The sequence below is a fragment of the Camelina sativa genome, chromosome 3, assembly GCF_030686135.1.
Source record: "Camelina sativa cultivar CO46 ecotype springtype chromosome 3, ASM3068613v1".
NCBI lineage: Eukaryota > Viridiplantae > Streptophyta > Magnoliopsida > Brassicales > Brassicaceae > Camelina > Camelina sativa.
Window position 1 is genome coordinate 27066233 of NC_141882.1, and position 10418 is coordinate 27076650.

At 34.4% G+C, this 10418-nt stretch overlaps 1 pseudogene across 1 annotated transcript; it reads right to left on the reverse strand.

Annotated features, from left to right (window-relative positions):
• Positions 1 to 1372: 1372 nt before the first annotated feature.
• LOC147947751 (MACPF domain-containing protein CAD1-like) lies at positions 1373 to 4169 on the reverse strand (annotated as a pseudogene). Its single transcript, XR_015594492.1, has 8 exons — positions 3827 to 4169; positions 3599 to 3711; positions 3374 to 3439; positions 3013 to 3095; positions 2509 to 2748; positions 1947 to 2142; positions 1662 to 1841; positions 1373 to 1582 (listed from the first exon to the last, which is right to left on the reverse strand). The product of XR_015594492.1 is annotated as an MACPF domain-containing protein CAD1-like (transcript).
• Positions 4170 to 10418: the final 6249 nt, after the last annotated feature.

Below are 10418 nucleotides of genomic sequence, written 5' to 3' on the forward strand. Positions count from 1 at the left end.
CATTGTAAACATGTTTTCATCAAACTCTCGATAACACTGATGAACTTGATGTAAAAACGATTTTCTTTGAATCTAATTTAACATTATTTTCAAAAAAAAACAAATACCTAGTAGTAACACACATTTGATTGTTTCTTTTGGGAAAATGGACACATCTTTCATTGCTTATGAATGGGATAAGTGTGGGTTAATCAAGTGTAAAAGTAAGATCGTCAAGACATTTTCTTTTAGTCAGGGTTTATTAAGGTTTACGAGTCAAAGACCATTCGAGTGTAATTGAGTAACATCGTTTTAAGAATCGGTGAATCACACATGCACTGTTGCACACTAATGTCCCTACTGATTAATTTGGCTTTTGGGGAGACATGTCGTGATGAATATATTTTATAGCAATAGTTTTGTTGGACCAAAAGGTTATATATGTTGTTAAAATACGAATCATAACTTAGCTGTAACCACTTTTATAACAATGGAAATAATAAGTTAATGTGTTTTTTATTATTATTTTTAATTGGTTAAAAGAAGAAGGTTGTGTGTGTGTGTGTGTGTTTTCTTTTGTTTATCGGCTCTATTGACCGTTAGAAGCGAGAAGCTCAAAGATATTCACGTGGTATCTAGTTTAAGTTTAGTTTAATCACATGTTTCAAAGTGATTAAACTATCAATCACATTGGCCAACTATAATTTATTAACCTACCTTCTTGTTTTATAACCTATTACCTATACTAGGTTAAAACCCGTACTATCCGACGGGGTACTTCTCATAAATTGTATTTCAAACTAAGCAAGTAAACAATTTTTTGGTGTTTCAAACTCTAACACTTAAAAAATTTAGCTTATATAGAGAAGCAAAATGATTAGTGGCTCTATTGTAGAGTTTATAAGAAACTGTTTTAAGTAGCATTTTTTCCCTTATATTTCAGTTGTAGATTGATATAAGATACTAAAATAAATAATTTAAATATAGAATTAAGTTTCAACATATAACCGATAGTAGCAGAAGTAAAACCTGCTCGTTCTTCTTTGACACTATAAGTGTATAACTCTCATGACTCATCCACACCCAATTGAAGCTGAAATTGAAAAGAGATCAATCCAAAATTAACCAATTTAATATTTTGTCAGTTTTAGTTCCTAAAAAATTACAAATTAGATTCATTAAAGCACAACACTACTTCACTAAAATTTAGCGACTATACGCCTATGGTCATCTTTATACAGTAATTATGTATTTATACAGATTTATACAAATTACTATATTATTTTGATAATAATAATTTTTTAATTAATTTAATCAATTTTCAATATATATTACTAAATTATGAATAATGATTTTTTTGGAATGAAGTGATATAAAAAATTAAAACACTATATTTATTATTAAGAAACCATGATTTGGAAAAAAACTGTATTACACAAAATAAGAATACATCATCCTCCTAACAAAACATAATTATATAAAAAAAAAAGTAACTGAGAAGGACACACATATTCTTTACGTTGGAGGTTACTCTGTTCAGGAGCCTAAGCTTGAGCTATTTGGAAATCCAAGAAGTATTGTGAATCTTCAATAGGAGGCTTATCTAGTAAGAACAACAAGAGATTTGTTATGTTTATTGGTTTCAAACATACCTAAGTTCAATTTATTTGATAGAAACTAACATTCCAAGTAAAGTTCGCAAAAGTCAAATGTCGTAGACCAGGCACACTCTCGAGCAGAGAAACAATAGGAGTAAAAGTCATGTTGATAATGTCTGGAGCTGCTGGTACTGTCTCAGCCCATCGAGCATGGCTTTGCTATAGATCGTCGCCTCCTCTTCGCCTAAATATTACTGTGATATCCTACATGAGAGAGCTTTTCAGCTAAAATCTTCGATTATCATAGTTAGAGGGAATGAATTTCGTTAACCAGAGTAATCTCTTTGTGGCATGTGACGTCGTACTAACCTTGTCTTTGTATTTTAGGGGGCCGGTAATAGATTGACTCTCTGCTTCATGAAACCTGTGCTCCATCATGTCATTCACGTAGTTTTTGATTTCTTATACTGGTAAAGGATAAGACTGATGTTGTCTAATGTAAACTACGTCTCTTCCACCAATGGTCACCGAAGTTACAAAATATGTGCCGTAATTTTCAATAAAGCTGTACCAAATGAGTAAACAAGTGGAGAAACCACATAAGAATTATAAAATGTCATCAAGAATCACATCAAGTGTAGCTTTCATGAATTTAAAACTGCAGAAAGAGGAAAAGTTATCCGAATAATCTTTTATTGAATACAACACTCAACAAAGCTTGTTCTTCACCATAACTTTTAATGTCTTTTCTTTCATTTGGCCACAGAAACTATGTGTTCGGTCAAGAAAACAAGAGAAAACTGACTGACTCTAAATTAGTTCTTAAACATTCCACCGGTGTGAACATTAAGAGATTATAAACAGCTAGACCAGAGAGACCAGAACATACAAAACAGCAGAAAACATTGTGTATTAAAAGAGAGGAATATACCTAGCTAAGGAAGCGGGATCCCTTGAGGAAGGAACAGCGCGTCTGATCTCGTTGTGCAAAACCAATGTAAGCTTTGCCAATTTGACTTCATAAAGCGGAATAAAATATCCAAAGATTTTGTGGATGCTTCATTCGACTTGCCAAGAACCCGTGTAATTGAACATCGCGTTTAAAGCATCATAGTGGTATGTTCCCTTTTGCACTTGCTCTCTCATTAAAATATTTTGCCACTCGATATGGCTACTAACATTGAATTAGACCTACTTATAATATTTATGAGATTTGATTTGATTGGCTTTACTAATACTGACACTAATTCATTTCGCACATTAGAAAGTGATGATACTGCAGCCATAAGAACTGGAAAAAAATGCCAATAGATACATTCTATGATTATAATCACAAGAAATCACCATTATACCTTTGTGCAATAATACTTTCTAAATGTTCAAAGAGAAACATGAATCAATATATATGGTCTACTCAAACCAAACAACTGCATACCTTCTTCAATTGCATAAAGAAACCGACTTAGAAGCTCCTGCAGTTTGTTGGTTAAGCTTCTAGAAAGTTCTAGAATAGATATCCTAAAAGGAATTAGGAATCTAGTTAGGAAAAGAAAAAGTTGTAATCCTAAACTAAAAAGGAAGTTAGGGTGTTTTAGAAAAGGAAGTATAGAACCATATAAATAGAGATTATAAGAAGGATGTATGATCATAAGAGAAAAACAGAGCTTGTGTTTAGTTTTGAGAAGATTTTCTAAACATTAATAACGGAAGGATTCTTTATTCAAGCTTAAGGTTTTGTGGTTTTGTGCTTTTGATTCTTTATTTGGTAAGAGGAGAAACTCAGCCTGACTTCTCACATTGATAAATTCGTGATCATGTTGTTGTTCAGGATCCCTCTAGTCCAACTTCTTGACAATAAACAACTGTAAAAGACAAGATTAAGGATAAAATATTCAGAACGAAAGCAAAGTTTTATTCTGTGAGTTTTTAAGCTTTCACCTCAAAACTACTATGATCAATAGAAATCCTTAAGAGAGTAGAACATTAGAATTAAGGGATGCGAAATCAATTGCCAAACTTACTCAATAGCCGAGGAGTATGATATCCCGCTACAGTTCTTTCTACTGTTCTGCTTTGGTTATGAATCTAGGGTTCTGTTCTGTGAGTTTTGTTTTTGAATCAATCGCCACATTTACTTAATTGTCGAGGAGAAGTTCGAAGAAATCAAACAAAAATCAAGATCGAAATCAGAAAACCAAAGAGAATAGAACAATATAATTAAGGGATGTGAAATCAATCGCCGAACTTACTCAATCGCCGAGGAGAAGTTCGGAGAAATCAAACAAAAATCAAGATCGAAATCAGAAAACCATACTGAGTTACTCGATCGTGGTATACAAAACCATTGCAAAAAAGACATGTAAGCAACAATTGTGCTGCATACTTTTGTGATTCTAGGTTTGGTTTTGGTGTCACATGTGATCCGCTGATCCTCCGGAGCTCTCAGGATTTCATTCACCTAGCTAGCTTCGAAAAACTATCGCGGTGGTTCACGGTTGCAACTTCTCCGCTTGCGTTATAAAGAATGGACATGACCTAACATAAAACCATTGCAAAAAAGACATGTAAGCAACAATTGTGCTGATCTGTATTAATTGTTTTAATTTGATAGGTTAGTCATTTTAAATGATGTGTTAGTTTCTGCTTCAATACAAAAGCTGATGTGTTAGTTTCTGCTTCAATACAAAAGCTGATGTGTGAGACAAGGAAAGCAACACATTCTTCTTTTATTGTATTGATAACTTCGATTTTATCACTGGATTAATTGAACTTTAACTTTGTTGTGTAATTTATCGATATATTGATATCTTGTATATTACTATATTGATTAATACTCCCAAGTCACTATATACCATATACATATTTTATCCTTCATTACTTGACAGGAAGGATTGACTATAAGATGATATGATTGGTCTCATTAAACAACGTTTGTCTACGTATCTTTAATGAAAAGGAAAGTTTGTTTGATGATAGTGATGAGATTTAGGGTCCGAATGGTGACCGCGATTTTGGTTGTACAAGGAAAGCGGGTTTAGAGTGCGGTACGTATCAACTGCGGTACATGCGGTTTGCGGGACAAGTGCGGTTTATACAAAATAAACGGTACAAAATGATATTTGATTGGTGAAAAAACTATTTGCGGTTCAGGATTAATTGTGTGATTGGTAAAAAAAGGAAAAGCGGTGCGGATTACATATATTATAAATAAATTTATTAATAATTAGTATGCTTGTATATTATTGTACGTTATGAATTAATAATAAAAATAATTGTATTTATAAACCTTAAATACTATAGTTGATCAAAAAGTAAATTTTTTTTTGACATATTGATAAAAAGCTCAACCATAAAAGATGCAATTTTAAAAAATAATTATCGAGTACTTTGATTTTCCCATACCATATTTGCGTCATAACTTCTCCATCTACTATATCTGTTGCATCTATGTCACTTGTATCATGTTCAAAATTTCGGTTGTTATTTGTCTCGGTCATTACATCTGCAAAATCTGCATCCGAGAAATTTGAAATCCTGATGAAATTATATAGTCCCACTGTAGCCATTACCACTCTTTTCTGAATTTGAACATTATATCTAGGAAAAATTTATTGAAACATTACTAACTAAATAAATACAATTTTAAAAATTTGTAATTTTGTAATAACAATAATAATTTAACTACAAAATATATTACCTTTAGGATAATAATAGTTGCTAATTGCTATCTTGTGAGGATTTCATATTTTTTTATTAATAACTAGTATACTTATATATTTTTATTTATTTTTATTAATAAATAAATAATTTATTTTTGTATATATTTAATATAAAGTATAATTGTAATGTATTTTTCATAGATTTTGTACAAAATATATTTTACATAAGTAAACATAATTGTATAAAACCTAATAAATTCAATAATTTTTTTTTATAGATTATTTAAATTACTGTTTAGATGTGTTACTCAAAAAATTATATCTTACTTGGATTTGTATATTTTGCCTACTATAGTACTATTTGTATGAATAAATTAGTAAATGTTTTTTAATTGTTATTAAATTAAAATTTTATTACAATATATAATAAATTCCATGTACTAAAAACAATATTTTTAAATAATAATGGATACTTGAATGAAAAAAGAAAAAAAAATAGTTAAACAAGTTTAATTATAAAAACTACTTGAGAGAGAAGTTATTTTTATTTCTTTTATTTATACTTGTTTTATTTGGATAAAATAACATCTATTTATAATAAGAAAAAAGGATATATTGGCGTTTTTTTGTAAAACCGCTGCATAAATGATGTGTTTGTTTGAAAATGTGGTTTTAGGCTATTATCCAAAAGATAAAACCGCGTATGGTTTTTTTTTTCTTGGCAAAAAATGCAACTCATACAAAAAATACTGATTGGGGTAAAAGGTGCGGTTTTCTATAAAACGCATTGAAATCCGCCTTTGAACTTTCACCAATCACAGTCTTAGTTCACGAGATAGATAACTCAATAAAAAAAACAACAATGAGTTAAATGATATAAATAGTCATACTCATAGAGTTAGTATAAAGTATAAACATTGACACATTCTAGTAGCGTAACGGCGTTGTATCAAAAGTTTAACTCTTCATCTAATTTTAGGAGAAACGAATTAATTATTTTTGAAGGTTGCGGCAAATTGATGCTAAATGTCAATTGTCAAATGAATTGAATTATTTCTTCTTCTTTTTTTTTTGGTATGAATTGAAAGAAATTTAATGGTATTATAAAAAGCAAAAAGCGATGGAGAAGGAGACGACGGATCTAGGTTTCTGAATGATTTGTAGCGTGCTTACGTCGGATTGTTATCGGGTTTTTGTGGTTCTCTGGGTCTCTGATTCGCCTTCTCTATCTTGTCTCGTTTGGCGATATGGTTTTAATTTGGTATCTTGGGTTTCTTTGGGTAAGCGGATTCGGGATCAGGAGATACTGATGTGTGTAGAATTTCACTCCAAATCTTTTACCTGAAAAGACTACACAACGACTGAAAGTGCACAGTTAATCAGTGTAGTATTTTAGGATCGATCCCACAGAGAGTAATAGCAAACACAAATTGAATTATAAGAGAAAGAACTATGGCTAACACTGAATGAGAGATTGGGGTTTTGGTTTTCCTAATAACTATTGCAAATAAATAAAAACGGTTTAAAACTATAAGACTAAGGCATTGGGCGTTCTGGGAGTCATCTCAGGGTTTTCATGGTTCTAAGCAATATTAAGTGTAAGATCTAACAAGTAAATACTAATTTTCTTTCTAGGTTCTCAACTACGAAACACTAATGAACTAACAAGCTATTCTCATAGAATGAAAGTCTAAAGTCTTCACACTCCGTTACTCAACTTTCGCAGGCAACAACGCATGTCAACCAGCTAGTTAAACAAGTTCGATACATTCACCAAACTTTGTAACTCAACTTACGCAGGTTACAGGCAAGGTTTCGGTATAACACTAGTTCGGAGAAGTAGGATAACGCGGTTAGCGCTCCTGTTCTCTAGATCAGTACTTGGTGATCTATCCAAGCATAAGCATTAAGATAAAGATGTCCCAAAAGAACTCTATAATAAACCCGAAAATAAGATCTAACAACCTAATTGAAGCGAACCTATGAATTCCCCTTGAATCACCCCATATAACCCAACAAAGTAAACTACTCGCTCATGATGCAAAGAGACAACATTGATATTATAAAGTATAGCATCAAAAGTGAATCAATAAACAAAAGGGGGTTCAAAGTAAACTTCTCTATTCGTCACAAAAGTAACTTGATCCCAAAGCAAAGATAGTATGAAGTAACTAGAAAGAGTAGAAAGAGAGATTTGGTGTCTTCGGCGATGGCTTCTAAGAGGAGGTGAGAGAGAACGAGCTTCGACGGCGGTAAAGGAGTCTCTGGTCGTCTCTAGGTCGGCTGCTGGTGGCGTGGATGAAGAACTTAGACTCACAAAGGAAGCACACCTCAAAACCCTAGGTCTTAAGAGTATTTATAGGGTTTTGTTTAGGGTTAGGGTTTTGTAAGGGTAGAAACGTCTTCTCTTGTTAAGTGCAGGACAAGGGGCGGCGAAGGAGGCTTCTGGACCGTGGAAGAGGCTTGGACTGGGCCGTGGTGATGGTCGCTGGTCAGGCCTTGAATAAAAGCCCATCGGCTGGTTGCTTCTCTTCACGTCGGTTTATAACACATCTCGGTAAATCGAGCATAACTTCCGGATGGATGAATGGATTGACTTGATTCCACTTCGAGGAGAAAGATGACTCTTCCAGATTTCTATAGACACCACGCATGATATATTTGGAGTTGTGTAAGTTCTTCCAAAGTGGCCCGTACTTTAAAGCTCTGAAACTTTTCTAAAACGTATTTTTCTTGTCTTTTGGTCCTTTTTGCTATAAAACCTGTAAAACCTTCTTGAAACCTAAAATACTTGATAATAGACATTTTATACCTGAAATCTCATCAAAATAGTCCTAAGTGTATATGAAAACTATAGCTAATATGAGTAAAATAATGATGTTATCAGATACGATCGACTTTAATGGGTCTCGGGGTTGAGATATGCCAAATCTCTCACTCATTGCGATTCATTTGGTTTGTATGATCTGCTATTACAGGTGATAGCGGAATATTGATTTGGGACAGAGTTTTGATCTCATTTTGAATCAGGTTGAGGATTGATTCGCAATGGAGAGTATCAATGAGTTGCTCTTCCTTTTTGAATGGTTTAATGTTGGTGTCGGATTCTCTTCTGATTTCGGCGTATCAAGAGAATTTCTGTTGCCTTTCCTGGTTCGAAAACAAACAGAAGATCCGGATGGAAGATACTAAAGCACAGTGGTCGCTGAACCAATGCATTTATGTTTGGGATAGAGGTTTATTTTTCTTTCGAATTGGATCGCAGACTGATTCGCAATGGAGATCAACAATGATTCTAATTTCCTTTTTGAATGGCTTCATGGTGTTTCTGGATACTTATCTGGTTCTGGCGTATCAAGAGGCTATCAATTGCCATTTATGTATCAAATCGGTGGGATTTCTAGCTTATTGGCTTTGGTATGTTTGGGAATATATAAAGGATCGTGTTGTAGTCCTTAGTCCTCATCACAATTCTCTCTACTTCCTTGTTTCAGTTATCGGCTTCCTTGTTACAATTTTTGAAAGGTTTCTTTTCTTGTCTGGTTGGTGTGTTCGGGTTTTGGTGGTGAGCTTCATCATCTCTCAGAGTGATTTATTGGGGAAGAATGTGGAAAGCAAGAATGACGAGGGTATGGTTCCTAAGCGCAGAATCAAAATCCCATATTTTGATAACACAACTTTGATAGCGGGGTACTCAAAAACGATGGTGGGTTGCTGTATGAATCCTAGGGTGCAGGACATGAAATCTCTTCTGATCATGCTTCCCAAGTTTTGGCATGTGGAAGGAAGAGTTGTGGGAGCTGACTTAGGGCTTGGGAAGTTTCAATTCGATTTTGACAATGAAGAAGACATCACGGAGGTGCTTCAGATGGGTCCATTCCATTTTGATGGCTGGATGGTGTCAATGGTGTGTTGGAGTCCAACAGTTGATCCTGCTTATCCTTCGGACTTAACCTTCTGGGTTACGGTATTGGATGTTCCCTTTCAGTTCTGGGCTCAGTCGTGCCAAGGTTTTATCGGGGCTTAAGGTGAGCTTAAAAAATTGGGGGCCATTTTAATATATTTTTTTTTAAATTAAGGAAATATTAAAATTTTTGAAATTAGAATTAAATAAATATTTTAAAATTTAATTATAGAAATTATTCGTAAACAAAAAAATAATAATCTAAAAAAACTAAGACATAATCGTTTTTCCTTTTGTTTCAGTAAACTCTTTCACCAACTTCGCGTAATCTTTCTTCCTTCGGTTTCACAGCCTTACTCGATTCTACACAATATAAGGATTTTGTTTTTCTTTTTGTATATTTTTTAAAAAGATATCTATATATATTGAAACGAGCTAGTCGTACATAGGTTGTTTAAGAAATAATAAGACTCCCAAAACCATAATGATTCACCATATTTTCCAGAATTGAAGGTCCACAAAAAATATATTTTGGGGGCCTGAGGCAAATGCCTTTTTTCTTACCCATAGGCACGGCCCTGTCTGGGCTGAGCCAACCTTCCGCAGCATTGGTTCAGAACTTGGTCGGGTGGAGACGGTGGATATTGATGGTGGGAGAGTGAAAGTGACAGTTAATGGTTTTAAGCCCTTGTGCTTCGACACGGTGATCGAGTTTTACAACAGGGAGGAGACCATTGTCAACCTTCGTTATGACCGACTTCATGGTTGCTGTAAGAAGTGTTCCAGCCTATGTCACGATGTGGACCATTGCCCACTGTGGGATTCTAACAAGATTAAACTGGCTCTGCATGTTCCAATGGAAGAAGATTCAGTTCGTCAGTTGCAGAGTTACAAAGGGGCTGTAATGAATGACAGGAACAAAGGAAAAGGTAAGGAGGTGGAGAGTCGAGGGTCAACTCACTCCAGTCAGCGGCCACCTAAAGGCAAGCAGGATTCAGGGGCAAAGAATCGGTCTTCACAGGAAGCGGGTGAGCATTCATCTAAAGCCCCTCGGTCCAACAATTATGTCCAGTTTAATGATCATCGCCACAGGGCTAGCACTACTGCGGCTGTTGCACCTGCCTCGGGTGTAGCTCCGGTTGAGGAGTTGGAACAGGGACAAATTCCGGATCAGGTCTTCGACTTTTGAGGTTCCACCATTAAAGCGGGTACGGAGGCCTCTCTTCCAGGACCCAGAGTCGGCTTCACACTCTAGTTTGGAAGAGGTGACATTGGTAG